General features: G+C 41.5%; 1 protein-coding gene across 1 annotated transcript in view; it reads right to left on the reverse strand.

Moving 5' to 3' along the window:
- The window catches only part of chrnb2 (cholinergic receptor, nicotinic, beta 2), a 35756-nt gene that overhangs the window by 16106 nt on the left and 564 nt on the right, over positions 1-19086 (reverse strand). The window lies entirely within an intron of this gene.

Here is a 19086-nt window from a genome sequence, read left to right on the forward strand (position 1 = left end):
GAGAGCCACAATGGCAGGGCTCCACAGTGGTATGAGCGCCACAATCCCTCAACGCCAGGCAGAGCATGCCGCTGCCCTTTATAGGGATCTTGATTAGCGGCATCTGCTGTAGCTTGCGCCGATTACGATTGGGATCAGGTGTGAAACCCTGACACCCACCCCCTTCCTTCCTGTTATCTCCATCCCCTCCATTGCTGACAGACTCTGCCTGTTTATTGCTCCTTCGCCGACACCACGCATCCTGTCAGCGCGTGCGCTTGAGTGTGTGTGTGTGTGTGTGTGTGTGTGTGTGTGTGTGTGTGTGTGTGTGTGTGTGTGTGTGCGTGTGTGTGTGTGTGCTTATGCAATTGTATTCATGAGGGAAATAAGCATTACTGCCTGAGTCGGAACAATATGATTGATATATATTATTCCCAGAAGCACCAGGCAATAACGAAGTCGGGCAGCAGACAGTGATGAGGCAGAAAAAAGATGCCTCTCTGCTGTTTCTCCACGTGGACGACACCTGACTTAAATAAATGGCAAACGAAGCTGCAGTGAGGTTCCCAACAACAATAACACCCTTTTGGAAGTCATCACCCCGAAATAGTGCTACTTGAGATTATTTTTGTGCTCCAGGAAATGTGTTTATTTATCATTTAGCTGCGCCATGATTTTCAAAAATCTTTTGTGTTTTTACCATTTGGGGCCTGTTCTTAAGAGGAAGAAAGAAAATTAAGAAACATATGTCTTCGGATGTATTATGTTATTGCAACATTTTTGTTTCACCCAAATTGCTGCTTTTCAGATGATGTATTTACATAATTTGCAAAATATAAAGCAACACAAATCTTGAATCCAAAATCTGAAATATGCGAAACTAACCCAATAATCATAATCATAATATAACCATCCATGCAAGGTATTTTTTCAGGTTTTATACATATATATATATATATATATATATTTTTTTTTTTCTTTTTTCCTCTTAGTTTTTGCTTTTTGCTTTTTTGGTCTTTCTTTACGATTTTTAATATTTGGTTTTGTTTTCATTTTGTTTCATTTCATGCACCAGAATTCTGTCCAGAAATGATTTCAGCCCAGCTAATGCAGATTTATCATGGCCAGCGGTCACTGCAGATTCAGACATAATTATCTCTGTCAGGCTCTTCCGGCTTCTTTCTCTGACACTGCAAGATTTAAACTTGGAAAAACACGATGAAGGATTTTGTGCATTTCTGTGGGTTTGTGTGTGTGTCTGTCCACAGAGAAATGCCAGACAAAAGCAAATGGAAAAAAAACAAATATAAGAATAAAAGAGCTGGCAGCAAACAGGCCTATGAAGTAAACCTGACAGGATATGAATGCTCCTCCGTCCCATGTTTACATGATGTTAGGGTTACTTCGGACTGCTGGGAGAAAAACACACAAACAATCAAACAAAAATGTCAGTGACTGAGTGCGTGAGTTAGAAGGTGAGTGAATTATTTGGTTGCTAAGTAGATGATGAGTTAGCTAATTATTGTGTGAGAGAGTGGACAGTGGCTGTCAGAGGTTAATCAGAGAATTCTTCCCTCAGTAAATATGGGTGATTTGTTGATCAAGTATCTGACTTTGTTAAATGGTTATAAACTGAATGAGTGAGAGAATTCAATGTGTAGTGTTCAAGTGTGTAACTACCTTATATTACGAGTGAGTGGCTGATCACAAGTAGAACTAGGAAGAGACAGTGCGTTCCTCATCAACAGCAAGTCTTATTTGCCAAGTCATGTTGATTTAAAGGACTTACTTACTCTAAGACTTATCCCTGCCCACTCCAGCAACCAATCAGAACCGACAACATGCATCAACCTGCGTTGGAGCAACGATGAAGATTGGTAACAGATATAAGATTGGTAACCGTTGGTCACCATAACATTTAAGAGACTCCAATGTTGAATTTATGTTTTTGACTTGAAATTTTCCGAGATCCGAATTGTTGCTCAGTTGATTTTTTTACTTTGTGATACAAGCCAAGATCTGAGCTACGAGAAAGCGGAGTTAGCTTTCGACTGCCGCCGCAAGTCCTTGAAGTGGTGTTTAAAAACAGTCAGATACGTTGGCCGCCACTAGGTAACTTCGCAAAAATATGAATGAGAGTGAGCATGTTGTCGATTTGCCCATGAGGAGATGGAATATTTGTTGTTGAGATACAATAACCAAAAGCATCATCTGTGAGATAGCACAAGACATTTAGGGGGTTTTGTGCAGCAGTCTGCCAAGGTTTTATGGTTTAAAAACGGGACGGTATTCAGTCTGCCGCTAAAATAACTTTAGCAATGAAGTGTTGTATAGTGTGCACGTAAAATTAAGCAGTGCTTAATAGTGCTTTGTAGTAGGTATGGAGCGAAACACTAATGTCAGCCTCCTCTGCTGCTGCTGACTTCTTCATCCAATCTTCAAGGTAAATACACTTAATAAAACCGGTTTATTTCATTACATTCTCTTTCATTTTGCATCATTGTTTTTTTCCACATTTTTTCTTATTTGACAACCCCTAACTACAGGGGTCTTACATTCATTTTAATGGGGAAATCTGATTAGATATACGGCATACTTGGGTTACAAGCTCGGTCACAGAACGAATTAAACCTGCGAGTCAAGGTATGTAACACAGTTTCAGTTGCAGATCTGCCAGCTCCTTTGCACTTGCTTCAAAGAAAACATATAAAATAAAAAACAAAAAAAAAGCGTGCCCCCGTTTTTACATTGTCATGGAAATCTAGAACAGGAGACCAATTTAGAAAACCCTCCCTGTTATTGAAAAAGTACAATAAAAATCAAATTTGCGCCATTGTGCAGCTTTAGCTTAAAGGTCTGCTTTCCGAGTCCTTTCATCTCCAAAATATTTTTAGTTCAGCTAATGTAATTGCTGGAGATGATAATATTTCACGGCACTGAGAGAAATTAGTGACCCGTACAGAATTTCTTATCTGAGAATGAGGCTGCTAGAAAAAGAAAAAAAGGAAATAATGGAAGAAATTGCTAATAAAAGAAGAGGAAGAGTCTGTCATTTTTGCTGCTGCTCGTCAGACATCCCCGCTGATCTGCCGTGGAATAAAAACCTGGTTTACAGCCAAGTCCTCTCAGCTGATCAGAGTGAGTGAGTGAGTGAGTGAATGAATGTGTGTGTCATGTATTAGTGACTGAATATGTGAATTAGTGAGTATAAATATAGTGAGCGAGTATATTAATAAAATTCTGTGTGTGTGTGTGTGTGTGTTATAGTGAGCCGGTAAATGGCTGATTGAGAAAAATGAGAGGGTGAGTGACTATGTGAAAAAGTATAAGTGAGTCTACATGTAAGTGGGTGATCAGGTCAATATGTGGCTAAGTTAGTTTGTTTGTGAGTGAGTGAGTCAGTCAGTCATTCAGTTGAATGATTGAGTCAGCCAGTGAGCAACTGAGTGTTTGAATAGATGAGAGAAAATAAGTCAGGAAGTGAGCAATTGAGAAAGTGAGTGAGTGAAAATGTGAAACATAGGGGAACTTATTAACGGAGGTAGGATCAGTGGGTAGACTACATCCTGTACGTACGATGTAATATGAAGGAAATCAGTGACTGCAAGGTAGCCAGGCAGCATGGGATGGTGATTTGCTGGATGAATCTGGTGACAATGAACATCAAGAGGACAAAGGCAGAGCAGAGGACAAAGTGGTGGAAGCTGAAAAGGGAAGAGTGTATGGTTTTCAAGGAGGAGTTAAGAAAGGCTCTGGGTGGTCAAGGGAGAGCATCCAGGTGATTGGACAACTACAGCTAGTGCTATTAGGGAGACAGGTAGGAGAGTACTTGGTGTGTCATCTGGAAGGAAAGTAGATAAGGAGACTTGGTGCTGGAATGAGGAAGTGCAGGAGTATATACTGAGAAAGCGGTTAGCAAAGACAAAGTGGGATACTGAGAGGACTGAAGAGAACAGACAGGAGTACGGGTAGATACGTGAGGTAAAGATAGAGATAGCAAAGGCAAAACAAAGGGCATACAATGACTTGTATGCTCGGTTGGACAGGAAGGAGGGAGAGAATAATCTATACAGGTTGGTGAAACAGACATAGAGATGGAAATGATGTACAGCAGGTTAGGGGGACTAAGGATAAAGAGGGAAATGTACTGACAGATGCTAGAAGGATAAGATGAAGAAAATAGTCCTTTGAAGAGCTGATAAGTGAGGAAAATGAAAGAGAAGGTGAAGTGAGGAGGGCATTGAAGAGGATGAAGAGTGGAAAGGCAATTGGTCCTGATGATATGCCTGTGTAGGTATCGAGGTGTCTGGGAAAGACAGTGGTAGAGTTTCTGGTTAGATTATACAACAGGATCTCAGAGAGTGAGAAGATACCTGAGAAATGGAGAAGTGTGATGGTGTCCATTTTAAAGGGAGATGTGCAAATTTGCGGTAACTCTAGAGATGATGAACCATGCAATGAAGTTATGGGAAAGAGTAGTGTAAACTAGACTAAGAGCAGAAGTCAGTTTTTGTGAGCAGCAGTATGGCTTCATGCCCAGAAAGAGTACTACAAATGCCACATTTGCTTTAAGAATGTTGGCGTGGTAGAGAAGTAGTAGTGAGGGGTGCTGTAGATGGACAAAATTGTAGTGGTAATTGACAGGCTGACAGATGATATTAGACAGGAAATCACCATGGACCATGATGTCTGCAGATGACATTGTCATCTGTAGTGAGAGCAGAGGTGGATTATGCTCTAGATAGGAGAGGAGTGAAGGTTACTCACGGCAAGACAGAATTTATGTATGTGAATGAGAGGTACCAAAGTGGAACGGTTAGGTTACAGCAGTAGTGGGCTGTCAGGGCCTGCAAGGCCTTCTATGCTGGCCTAAAAAAACATCTGAATCACAAACGTTAATTATATTTTGTCCATAAATACTTATTAAATAATTCCAAGTGGTCTGTTCATTTCCTTTCATAGCTTTTCTCCTGGTTGTGCCGCTTCCAGACATGCATCTTCATATTAACCAATCACATTTGAGCCATAATCTGTTGCCAGGCAGGGTCAAAGTCAAAGGAATCTGCCTGTGTGTGTGTGTGGGGTGGCGCTGCACAATCAGTTCTGCAAGCCCTTATAATGAGTGTTGATGACACTGTTGAGTTGGAAACATCGAAGCCTTCTAGCAGGCTACAGTCACGCCAGCGTATTCACACCCTCTGATTGCATAGTCAGAGAGTGGACAAGTGTACTGTATTAGCGAGGAGAAGCGTACTAGCAAGCTGTGAACAGAAATGTAGTTGTGTTTGTTTAATATCGGTATTTTCAACCCACAGTGGCTGCAGGAGAAGAAGAAGAAGAAGAAGAAACAGAGTTCGTTGCTAATATATTGTTAAAGCCATTTTCTAGATGGAGTTTTGAAGAAAAGCTGGACATAGTAAAGAAAGGTCAGGTAACTCCAAAGCTAGCAAACCTGTCACAACCAGGAAAAGGATTTGTCCGACATTTTCAAGCCACGAACTATGTCCAGTATCCCTGGCTCACAGGCTCCGAGGTACACTGCATATTGTATTACTAGGAGTGCTTGGAGACAAAGCGCACAGATGATCTGCATGACAGAATAGTAGAACTCTATTTGAGGAAAGGGAGGAGGATGGATCTTGTCTACAAATTATCAGAATTTTGGTCAGTAAAATGCTGCTATCTTCCTTAATAATGCTGAAATTTTATAAGGTTATTATTGGTGTTTTTTATGTGTTGCATGTTTGCTATGAAGGTATTTATTGTGGCTACTGTCCGTTTTTGTGGCTCCCGCCATGGGACCAGGCTTTGTCTCGGTGTGTTCAGATTTCATTCAGAGAAAAAATGTCATAATGGTCAGGAACTGATCAAGCAAGAATGGTTTATTCTAATTATTGGTGGGTGGATTGATTCGGAGCACCACTGAAGGCCTAGATGTAAAATGCACGGCCCGCCACTGGGTTACAGGGCGTAGAAATAAAGAATGTTGAGGATTTCAAGTACTCAGGTCAATAGTTCAGAGCAATAGAGAGTGCAGGTTGGAACAGGTGGAGAAAAGTGTCAAGGGTACTATGTGGTAGAAGAATATCAGCCAGAATCAATGGAAAGGTGGAGAACAAAGTGTTGAGGCCAGTGATGCTGTATGGTCTAGAAACAATGACAATGACAATTGCCTGTGACAATGATGAAAAGACAGGAGGCACAGCTGGAGGTCGCAGAGATGAAGATGTTGAGGTTCCCTTTGGGAGTGACCAGGATCAGTTCATCAGAGTCCATCAGAGGGACAGCACATGTTAGATGTTTTGGAGAAGAAGCCAGACTGAGATGGTACTGTCAAATACAGAGGAGAAAGTGAATATATTGGTTGGATGCTGAGGTTGGAGCTACCGGGCAGGAGGTCTATAGGAAGACTAAATAGAAGATTTATGAACATAGTGAAAGAGGACATGAAGTTAGTTGGTGTGAGAGAAAAGGATACAGAGAATAGGGTGAGATGAATAGGGCGGCTGATTTGCTCTGGCGACCCCTGAAGGGAAAAGCCGAAAGGAACAGGAGTGTACAAATGTGATCTTGCAAGTTACTGCAGGGGTGAATTAGATTGTGTGTAAATGAGTGTGGAGGTCATTGTATAAGTGACTGAATGAGTGACGAGGCAACTAAGGAAGTGAGAATTGGAATGGATGGACGCACAGGTGAGAGAGAAAGTGACAGTGTGAATGAATGACGGAGCCTGTGAATGCCAAAATGATTAAAACCTTCCAAAGCCTAAACACTGCTGTTCTTTTCTCTCTCTCTCTCCTTCTCTCTCTCTCTCTCTCTCTCTCTCTCTCTTTCTCTCTCTGTGTCCCTCTCATTCTTTCCTTTCCCCCTCTCACCCGTGTTGTAGTAACATAATACACATGTGACATTATGTCATGATAAAGGCTGATCTGAATGCTGGTAATGTTGCCGGTAGTTCAGGTTGTATTTTGGTTGTTTTCCAGTGCAAATATCGCAAACCTAATGTGACACAATGAATATTTCAGCAGGGCTCCCCATTAGACCCCAGAGCAACGGATATAACACACCGACATGCATGCACGCCCACACCCACAAACACGCACACACATTCGTGACACGTACAGGAACAGACTTAATGGTGGCTTGTGCGTTCAATGACTTCTATCTGTTTTTCTTTCCCTTTTTTATACAGCAATTCATATTGCTCTACGGATCGCATGTGTGCGTTTTTCTAAATTCATTCAGCTCAAAACTGTTTTTTTCACCCATAGACATGACATTAAACTGTGTTCGGAACAGCTTGGTTCTGTTTTTGTCATGACAATTTCTACTTTATGGGTTTTATACAGCTAAAATTAACCATTTCTGAAGTTTGGAAATTCTGTCCCTTGGAACGATGAGGAACCCCTAGAGCTTTTACATTTGTCTGTTAAAAAGATAAAAATAAACATTTTTTCAATCGGGTTAATTAGGGATTATCTCTAAATCATGAACTCTTCATCTTTAAATAATGGGAAATATCTCGTAAACCTTAACTATTGAACTTGATGGAATAGCCTCAAACTAAGATTGAAATTATCTCACCACCCTAGATCCACTGTCAGGCCACAAAATGCCAGAACACTAAGTTTATCCGCTGAAAGTGGGGAACTTACAGCAACTGGCGATGGTTTAAATGGACACAGGTTAAGTAGCAAGTCGAAAAGGCCAACTAGGGTAAAAACGCCTCATGAAACACAGCAATCAGAATATACAGAACACAATTTTCTTCTTTCTTCTTGTCCTTTTGGCTATTCCCCTCAGGGGTCGCCACAGCGAATCAACTTTCTCCATCTAGCCCTATTCTCTGTATCCTCCTGTCAGTCCGACTAACTTCATATCTTTTCTCACTACATCCATACATCTTCTCTTTGGTCTTCCTTGAGACCTCCTGCCTGGCAGCACCAATTCCAGCATCTGTGTGCCGATATATTCACTATCCCTCCTCTGTACACGACCAAACAATCTCGGTCTAGCTTCTCTGACTCTCTCTCCAAAACATCTAACATGTGCTGTTCCACTGATAGACTCATTCCTGATCCTATCCATCAAGGTCACTCTCAAAGAGAACCTCAATATCTTCATCTCTGTGACCTCTAGCTCTGTCTCCTGTCTTTTGGTCATTGTAACTGTTTCTAGTCCATACAGCATCGCTGGTCTCACTATTGTCTTGTACTCCTTTCCTTTCTTTCTGAACGATAGTCTTCTATCACATAGTACCCCTGACACTTTTCACCAGCCATCCCAATCTGCTTGAACCCGTCTCTTCACCTCTTTTCCACAGTCTCCATTGCTCTGGACTGTTGACCCCAAGTACCTGAAATCCTCCAACTTCCTGATCTCCACTCCCTGGAGCCTCACTGCGCCACCTGAGTTCCTCTGATTCGCACACATATAGCCTGTCTTGCTGCGACTAACTTTCATTCCTCTCCTTTCCAGCGCATATCTCCACCTCTCTAGATTTTCTTCAACCTGTTTTCTGCTCTCACTACGGATCAAAATGTCATCTGCAAACATCATAGTCCATGGAGATTCCTGTCTAACCTCATCTGTCAGCCTGTCCATTACCACTGCAAACAAGAAGGGATTCAGAGCTGATCCCTGATGGAGTCCCACCCTCACCTTGAACTTCTTGAATATACAGAACACAATACATGTCAACTTCCAAAAGACAATAGTAAAAAAGTCAAAAAGGTCAGAGGAGAAATTTGAATTGATGCTACACAGCTAGAGGGCAGAAATAGTGTTTGTTTACATTGCAATTCATTTTTTCATTCTTTCATTCATTCTTAGAGAGTGAGAAGATACCTGAAGAATGGAGACGAATAATAAGGATAAGCAGGATGTGCAGAATTGCGGTAACTATAGAGGGATAAAGTTGATAAGCCATACAATGAAGTTATGGGAAAGAGTAGTGGAAACTAAACTGAGAGCAGAAGTCAGCATTTGTGAACAGCAGTATGGCTTCATGCCTTGAAAGAGTACTACAGATGCAGTGTTTGCTTTGAGAATGCTAACAGAGAAGTATGGAGAAGGTCAGAGGGAGCTACATTGCACTCTTGTAGACCTAGAAAAAAAACATGCAACTGGGTGCTGAGAGAGGAACTCTGGTATTGTATGAGGAAGTCTGGAGTGGCAGAGAAGTATGTTAGACTGGTGCAGGGCATGTATGCTAGCTGTGAGACAGTGGTGCGGTGTGCTGTAGGGGTAGCAGAGAGATTCAAGGTGGAGGTGGGACTCCATCAGGGATCAGCTCTGAGCCCTTTCCTGTTAGCAGTGGTGTTGCACAGGCTGACAGATGAGGATAGAAAGGAATCTCCATCGATCATGATGTTTACAGATGACATTCTGATCTGTAGTGAGAGCAGAGAACAGGTTGAGGAAAGTCTTGAGAGGTGGAGGTATGCTCTGTAAAGGAGACGAATGAAAGTTATTCGCAGCAAGACAGATTATATGTGTATGAATGAGAGGAACCTGGGTAGAATGGTGAGGCTGCAGGGAGGGGAGATCAAGAAGTTGGAAGATTTCAAGTACTTAGGGTCAACAGTCTAGAGCGTAAGATAGAGTGGAAAAGAGGTGAAGAGACGGGTCCAAGCAGGTTGGAATGGGTGTAAAAAAGTGTCAGGGATACTATGTGATGGAAGACTATTGTCCAGAAAGAAAGGAAAGGTGTCCAAGACAGTGGTGAGACCAGCCATGCTTTATGGTTTGGAGAAAGCACCATTGAAGAAAAGACAGGAGGCAGAGCTGGAGGTCACTGAGATGAAGATGTTGAGGTTCTCTTTGGGAATGACGAGGATGGATAGGATCAAGAATGAGTCCATCAGAGGGACAGCGTATGTTAGATGTTTTGGAGAGAAGGTCAGAGAGGGCCAGGCTGAGATGGTTGGGTCATGTAGCGAGGAGGGATAGTGAATATATTGGCAGACAGATGCTGGAGGAGCTGCCAGGCAGGAGGTCTTGAGGAAGACCAAAGAGAAGATTCATGGACGTAGTGAGAGAGGATATGAAGGTAGTTGGTGTGAGAAAGGAGGATACAGAGAATGGGGTTAGATGGTGAAGGTTGATTCGCTGTGGTGACCCCTGAAGGGAAAAGCCGAAAGGAGAAATGAAGACAGTAGAACTTCAGCTTATGAACGCCCTAGTCATGAACAAATCAGCCAAAAACAGTTTTCGATCAAATTTGAACAAACCTCTTCTGGACCACAGCGGTCAGCTCTCAGATCTGACGGCCCTTCTCTTCCAGCAAACAAGCCTCAGTGCACGAACATGCAAGATGTAGAAAAGTGATTATCAGTTTGGATAAATGAAAGCTTTAATTTTGCTGATTTAGTGAAAGAAACACAGAGTACAAATGCTGGCAAGAGGAGAGAGAATACCCGAAGCACAGTAATAATTAAGGTTATCTCTCATTCCTTCCTGTATTTTTTCCACAAATAAAAACAGAAAAGTTTCAAAAGAGTGCAGTACATTTTGGGGGCTGGATTGATGGATCAATGGGATTCACATTGATTTCAATGGGAAAAATCGTGTCGGGTTGGGCTCATGGTAGGCTTGATGGCATCTGCTGCGGATTGCCATGCATTGGTAGCGTAATCAGTGAGGGCTTAAAACCCAGAGCTTTGAGCCTAACTGGTTGCTGGGTCATTCGCTAAGTTAATTCTAAGTTGTCTAAATTGTTCTAGGTTGTCATTCTACGCGTGCATTGCGTCAGGCCACCTCTTCCCTGCCGGTGTAAACCCATGCCCCTCAGCGGACCGCCATTTTCCTAAGACAGCGGAAACCCTTGCATCCTGCTGGGCCAGCACCTCACTCGTCTGTGTATACTAGTGCCTTCTGCCTATCCGCCCGCCCTCAACTGGGCTTACTGTTCCTGATCACAATGCTCTGCCTGTTCCTGCCCAGTATTCCTCCCTCTGGTCCTGACCAGGTTTATTCCCTTGTTGGTGTATGCAAGCACAATCTTGCCTAGCTGCCCACAACCCGACCATGCTTCCCTTGTCGGTGTATGCCAGCGCCTTCCGTTTAGCCACCCATCCTCAACCGAGCCTCTCTCCAGTCAGTGTATGCTAGCACCTTCCGCCTGGCTGCCCGTACCCAACCAGATGTGTCCCTCATTGACATATGCTCGCGCCTTCCTCCTAGCTGCTTGTTCTTGCCTTGCATTCCTCCTTCCCAGTCTACCTGTACCTGCCCTGCTCCCCCCTTACCTGGTGTTCACCTGGTAAAAGTAAACTTGCTGGTTCAAACCCCAAACTGATTCGGTTTGCGAATATTTCAGTTAGCTAACAGTCAAAGAACTAATTAAATTTGGAAGCAGAGGCTTGACTGTACATCTATTAAGCCCCGTTTGTTCAGAACAGTGGTGGCCTGTCAAACAAGGGCACGAGTTAAGGAATCACTCAAAAATGTTAAATAACATGGACATTTAGATAAATAAGCTATATGTTATGTCCATGAGCACCATCTATAATCTGCATCTAAAACATGTGGAAAATTTTCTCCAACATCTTTATCATTAACTCCCGTTCTAAATTGAGCATGCTCAGTAGGCTACTCAGTAGGCTACCCTTCAATTTAGAATACAGCAGCAACCTGGAGGATGTGACAAGGAACCCGCCAATGGATTCTGTTTACAAGGAGCTGTGGAAATAATACAGGAGCTCTGAGGCTGTGCTGAATTTTTATTTTAATTTAATCAAATATTTTTTAAATACGATGCAGTGGAGCAGTGCTTTGACATCCTAGTGGTGATATGCGCTTCTGAAAACTGATGCATACTGCACACACTTAAATAGATTTTACATCATCTATTTATTCTTTAATTTATTGACATAATTAATTTCATATGATATATTCATCTAATAACAGCTATGTGTTGGACTTGTTTTACTGTTTAAAGACAAATATGGAGGATATGGAGCAATTTTTGACTGTGATCAGGCCTCACTTTAGAGCAATAACAAATAATACAAGGGGGTACAACTTCACTCCTGAAAAAACACAAATCACTCCACTGGACATAATGTCAGTGATTATTTTCTATTAATTTCTGCATCAGTCATGCAAACGGCCTGGCAGGCCTTGATACATGAACAGATCCGGTCGACTTGGGTGTTTGCGGCGTTGGGAGCAGTAACTCTGCAGATGCTCTTATACCAGCCACGACGTGCTGAATGTTATTTACAGCCCAAGAGCTCAGCTGCTGGACGAAAAACAATATGGTTTTTATAGTTGTGTATATTTCAGGGGCCGCAATGGTATACATAATGCCTCTCATAATGCTGATTCTCCCCAAGATGATTTGGCTCCTCCGCATTAATCCCCAAGCCTCATAGTCACCAGGAAATGCATCACATGTCGGGTGATATGAAGGAAATGTTGGACAAAAAAAAAAAACAGTGATGGATTACCAATGAGACACAGAGTCTCGCTTCAAAATCTATTTGGATCTGAAATAAGTATCCGTGATTCCCACTTTGCACCAGCTTCAGGGAAATCACGAGCTTAAGCAATAGGCGCAGCAGATTTTGCTGCCTGTCCAGACCCCGAGGTCAATGGTCGCCTTCCGCTGCTTCATTAACTCTCTTTATTTCATCCATCCATATATTACTTCTCATCCTACATTTAGGGTTGCTGGAGCAGGGCCACATCTAGTGACAAAAAAACAATCCCTAAAAACTCCAAACTCCAATTTGACCTTCTGCATCTTTTTGGATTGTGGAATGCATGCAAACATGCATGTTTCAGGGAACACGCAAACTCCACACAGAAAGGCCCCTTTGAGAGCCGAACCAGGGTCTTTGTTGCTGGTAGGCAGGAGCACTAGTCACTGCACCACCGTATCATCCAACTCGTTTTTTTTCACACTAGTAAAACCTATTCACAGGTCAGTTCCCTAGACCCTTGGATGGACAGGGGAAGCAGTGGCGCAGGTCTTGTTGCCACGGCAGCATAACAGCGCTTTAGGCAGGAGGAAGTGAGGATCATTTCCTACTAGCCAATCATCTGGATTTGTTGGCAGAGTATCATTCACCACATTTAGACAGTAAAAATATCAAATGAACCAGCCAGGCTGGAAAAATAATGACAACAATTACACACACACACACACACACACACACACACACACACACATACACACACACACACACACACACACACACACACACACACACAAACACACCCCTGTGTTAACATGGATATCTCATTGAATTAGCTAATTTTACCTTTGAAGCTCAGACTGAATGTTAATCACATGCCAACGGAAAACACTGACAGCAACAGCGAAGAGCTTTGCCTCCAAGTGTAGTAATCACTTCTGATCACATGATCAGAAGTGATCAACTGTATCCAGAGCCTCTGATTACACTCCAAGATTTTTATTGATTATTGGTTTAATATTCCCTGATGGCTTTGTACAGATTCTCATATCGATTCAGGCGAAATGAAAAGGAATACTGGACAAACTGGACAAAGTCAAACAGACAGTGTATGTGTAAGTGTGTTTGTGTCTGCACGCGTGTGCCTTATCAGAAATGTCAGCGGATTGATCTAAATTAGCCTTTATGAGATAGATGTACCTTGTTCTGAGACCAACATATCCAACAGCCACAAGGGAGCGCTGTCTCCAAACCAATTTAGAAACAACAATCACTGAAGGTTCAAACCATGGGACATTTGTTGGTAAGGGCAATCTGGGCAACGCACCAAAGTGCAGAAAAGGAGGGATTTTTTTTAATAAAACCCTAACGCTGCTATATCAGTTCTAACCATTGTAGCTGCCTCTGAGTGTAATGTCCAATCTGAGTACAGTGTCGCTCGTTGGGGAACCGTGCCTTTCTGAGGCAATTTCAACTTGACTGAAATCCCCTAAATTTGTCTCATAGACCTTCATGTGAATTTTTTTTCTTGTCAAAAAACACCCATTTCAATGCATCCCCTATGGGTTCCAGGAAGGTTTGCATGTACGTGATTTCAACATTCGTCATTTTATCATCACTTCAATCAACAGTGCTACCTCATGCAGTTCAGCTTTCATGTTGATTTTATCCGGTATATATCAAATACCGGATAATACTGTAAAAAAAAGTATTATATGCTCATAAAGGTATATTTATTATTTTGATTACCAACCAACCGGAGAATGGTGTTCTGGATCCTGGGCTCTGATTGGCTCAGCAATGGTAGCATCATCGTCTGCATCTCCTGCACGTAACATCTATTCAGCATCTTTGCCTTGTTCATTTTGCATCGACGTACGATGACTGCTCCTACTGTGACTCTGCAGTATTGGGTTTGTATGAATTATATAGGAAGTGTTTATAAGAGTATGGGAAAGGTTAATAAGAATGTGGAGAGGGTAACAAAGCTTTAAAATATGTGTAAAGAATAAAATGAAAATATGGTAGCTTCTTTGTGGATTTTTGTTTATCATGGCTGGTTCTGGAACGTAACCCCACCATAAATGAGGGACTATTGGTGATATATCCAGATGTAATTTCTCTTGTAGCTTATGTGGCGGTCAAGGTGGCCCAGTCAGAACTGGAAGAACTGTTTTTTCTGGTATAATAGTTTTATAATGTCACCATTATTTTAACCAATAAAGAAGAAATTATTCATTTGTATTGATTACGTTTTTAAGTTGAATATATGTCTACATTTAAACTCTTACCTGGCCCCCTTTTTTTGTTATTGTGTTCATACCGGTTGTATGGCGGTTTTGTAAGGTTGTTGTCATGGCAATGGACGTTACTGCATTGTCAGGTTCTTTTTTACGTAGTGTGTAACGTGAGCATTATCTTAAATTGTCACAATGGTGTTTGTTGTGTTTCTGTTACCAATGTTACCACGATCTTTTTTTATATTTTTGTTACCTTGATGTTCATTTTTGCAAAAACGGGGACCTATACTGTAGACCCGTAAGTATATTTAACATTCCTTGATTTTTTTTTTGTAACATTGACATCCTTGTGGCTGATGATGCATTCACATTTTGGTCATGTTGAAAAAAGATTTTTTTTTTTTCAGTTTATCCCTTATAAGAAAAATTGGACACACCAGAAGCTGCAGATGCAACTTTTGTCTCTCTGCAGTCATTTTAACTTTTTTTTTTGTTTAGTTGCTGTTTTGTTGTTATTAAGTTGTTCTAAAGCTCATATGTAAGACCCTTAACTTCGTTAAGTTGTTAAGCTCTATGTGTGAAGCATGCATGTGTCCTCCTCAGACAGAAATGAGATGACGGTGTCAAAGCAACTTCAAGTGCAGACAAAAAAAATTTTAGTCTTTCTGAATTTCTCTTATCTCTGGCCTCAACGCCACTACTTAAGTTTCTATTAAACCTCTGCTCTCGCTCGGCTTCACTCTACTCCCAGGAGCCATAACACTGCAGTGCTGCACGCTCTCACACACACAGGCAGGCACAGTTGCACGCTGACACACATACATACACTCAACCGATCACACACACAGCAGCACAACACAAAAGCTTTTGCTAAGCAAACACACAGGCACACATAAACGCGCAAGCTTTTACAAATCATGCACATTGCTTACAAGCACATACAGATACAGACACAGACACAAAAATGGACACACACATTTGATAACAATCACGCACACAACGTTGGCACGTGCACACGTATGTATGTGTGTGTGTATCTCTCAATTCTGCTGATCTGATTCTGTTGCTGACGTGCAATCAAATGAAGTCCAAAGAGATGGAGACAAGAGATGGAGGTGTTGTTGTAAGAGTAGGGCGAAGGGAGGAAATGGAATGTAACAAAAACCGGAGGAGGTTGCTGTTGAGATGCTGCAGGGACAGCCAACAACATGCTAACATGCATGGCAAAAGTAATAAATCTTCTTCTCTTCTATTCATTCCAGTTTTTCCCCACTGCTGAGATGAAAACCAAGAGAACTCTTCCTTCTCTTGGAGCTCACCAGAACCCTTAGCTGTTTCCATTCATCCCTCGGTCCAGCTCATCGTTGTGATTGGTCATTCACACCTTTTTTCTGACTTATTACATCATCATAGCTTATTTCTTTTCATTTATTTTTCAGACTTTCTGAGCCATTTCTCATAAAGTTCAGGTGATTTCTTGCACATTCGGTCTCACATATTATACCCACTGCTGATTTCCTTGATAATTTCATCCTGTCCTACCCCCTCCGATTACTTCACGTTTCAAAAGCACAATGAACGCATCTGCTTTCAGAAATCATGCGATTAAAAAGAAAAAAGAAAAAAAATGCTCCAGGGCCACTTTTCATCAGTGGCGCAAAACTGCAGCTTCGTATCCGGTAACCTTGTGTCAGGTCAGCTCGGCACCACAGAGTGTTTATTATGCATGGCCTGCTGCAGAGGGCGGGGGTGGGGGACGTTTGAGGGAGACATACCGCCCAGCCATGACACAGTCTAAAGACAGGTGCTGGAGTTTCGTTGAGAGTCCTTGCCCCATTCTATATCTATACATTGAAAATACATTCGTACCAAATGTTTGTGTGATGTTTACTTCATGCACTAGGTAATTAAAGTGCTGCTATGAGGCGAAAGATGTGAAATGATGACATGGCCCTACAAATCGTCTTAACGGGACCAAAAACGTAACAGAGAAGAAGTATTTGCCTAAAAATGATAGTAAAAAACTGTTAGGGAGCAATTTGCTGAAAAATTAGCAACCGGGTGTACAAATTCATAGGGAAATTGTCTTTTACCAATTCAAATATCTGCTCAGGTGAATGAACCGCTTCCCAGATTAGTGTCCTGCTTGAATTCCACTGCAGGTAATTTTTTAAGTGGTAAATGTCTAGATTTTTTTTTCTTCATATATGTCTTCAACTATTGTTTATACAAATTTTTGACATTTATATCTATATTTTTACAAATATTTACACATAAGATAAGATAAGATAAGATAAGATAAGATAAGATAAGATAAGATAAGATAAGATAAGATAACTTAAGATAAGATAAGATAAGATAAGATAAGAGAAGATAAGATAACTTAAGATAAGATAAGATAAGATAAGATAAGATAAGATAAGATAAGATAAGATAAGATAAGATAAGATAAACTTTATTGATTCCCATAGGGGAAATACCTTTGTCACAGCAGCCTAACAGTTATAATGTCAAAAATAAATATGAATCTAAATATAAATCGAGGGAGGGGAGAACAACATCAGCAAAATCATCAGGGATAAGAATGGACAACATAGTGAAACACTAAGGGTGAAAAATAGATAACCAGAACTACAATATAAAAAGATTGACAATAGCAATGACAAGAATTAAATAAATAAACAAAAATAGGCAGGATATTTTTGGGCTGGGACCAACAAGGATAAGACAGACAGCAGAGTTAGGGCATGATGTGAATGGGTAGTTAATGGGGTGAGGTTCAGAGTTGTGTGCCGTCCAGACTGCTGTTAGGCTGATCAACAGATCTGCACCGGGCTGGGATGAACCGTTGGCTGAAGGAGCTGCCCATCAGCCACAGCTCAATGTGGAGGGGGTGGGAAGAATTGTCCAGGATAGCTCCCAGTTTATCCTTCACTCTCACCACTTCCACCGATCGAAGATGGTCCAGGCTCAGTCCCACCATCAGTGGGCTGTCCTCACTATCTTGTTGAGCCATATTCATGTATTTGTGGATTTGCATATTTATGTGTTTGTTAATTGCTATTTATTGAGGTAAAGATACAGCATGTAGTAAGGAATCATTTGTCCTGTATTTGCACATGAGTGTCTGTTTTTATGCGTTTTTATACAGCAGCACTTTTGTCGCCATGGGTGATGAAGAACAGTAAGTCAGGGTGAAGCAGATGGTCAGGTATCTGTGTGTGTCGAGGTGCTTTTTGTGTGATAGCAGCTCTTAATTGCCAGGAGACCCATAGCTGACCCTTGACCTCTAGATATGGCCGGAAATATCAAATCAAATGATGCAGAAAAAAATTGACCCTCCAACACATTCCTGGAAAATCTGCAAAAAAATGATTCCAAAGTTACAAAAATGTTTTAATTAATTAATAAGAAATATCTAAATAATCTGCGAATTGAATTTAATTTTCTGGACATTTTCGATTTGTTCTTGAAAATTTTTTCAAAAAAAAAAAACTGAGGACTTTCTACATGGCCGATCACTCATTCAATGGAAATCAATGAGAAATGAGCTGCGGAGGCGGGATCTCTCCAGAAGTTCCTGAGATGCAACCACGATGTACATACAACACCAGAAAGGGGCCATTAATCTGGCTGAGCTTGTCCGATTTCCTATCACTCATGCTGTTTTGTCCTTGATGACAGGATGTACATGCTGTTTTAGCTCATCCTGTCTCTCATTAACCTGCCCACTCCATCCAGGGGCGCATGGGTAATGAAGGGGATAGGAAGGTTAGGAGGTGAAGAGAAAGGGGGGGGGGCAGATGAATGGGCAAAGAGTGAACGAGGGCGAGACAGAGAGAGAAGGATGGAGAGAGAGGAAGGGGTAGCAGAGAGACAGATGAATACATGGAAAAAGGAGAGGTTTGAGTTTGCATGTTCCTGAGTACTTTGGTATCAGGAGGGTGAGTTACCAAAACACCAGTGAGAATTACAAAACATAAATAAAAAAGCTGGAGAATAGGTGTTCGGATGGGGGGCTGAGGGGGGGTATAACATTAGAAAACAAATAAAGAACATGTTTAAAAAAAGACCCAAATTGAAATGAATTAAAAAAAAACTCAAAGAAGTGGATCGAATTGTTCCGAAAAACAAGACGGGCAAACAAGACGACAAAATCTTGGTTTATGGGGAAAATTGCTCTGGCTTGACTTCGATCTGATTTTTTCTCACAACTATTTCAATCTATCGGATGAATGAAAATGAAGAAATGACGAGGAACATTGGCCGAACATATAGATTCTATATATTCTCTCCCTTTATATTATCTAAAAGCATCGGATGATTGAGTGAACAGCCGCTGTTCCAGCGAGCCCACTGTCTATCGGACCTGGAAATGACGGATTATAGCGCAGATTATGACGCAGATTAAATTTTTAATTCCATCCTTTTTTGTGGGGGACGTG

Source organism: Fistularia commersonii, chromosome 11 (assembly GCF_037954325.1).
Source record: "Fistularia commersonii isolate RoL2024-O1a breed Wild chromosome 11, RoL_Fcom_v1.0, whole genome shotgun sequence".
NCBI lineage: Eukaryota > Metazoa > Chordata > Actinopteri > Syngnathiformes > Fistulariidae > Fistularia > Fistularia commersonii.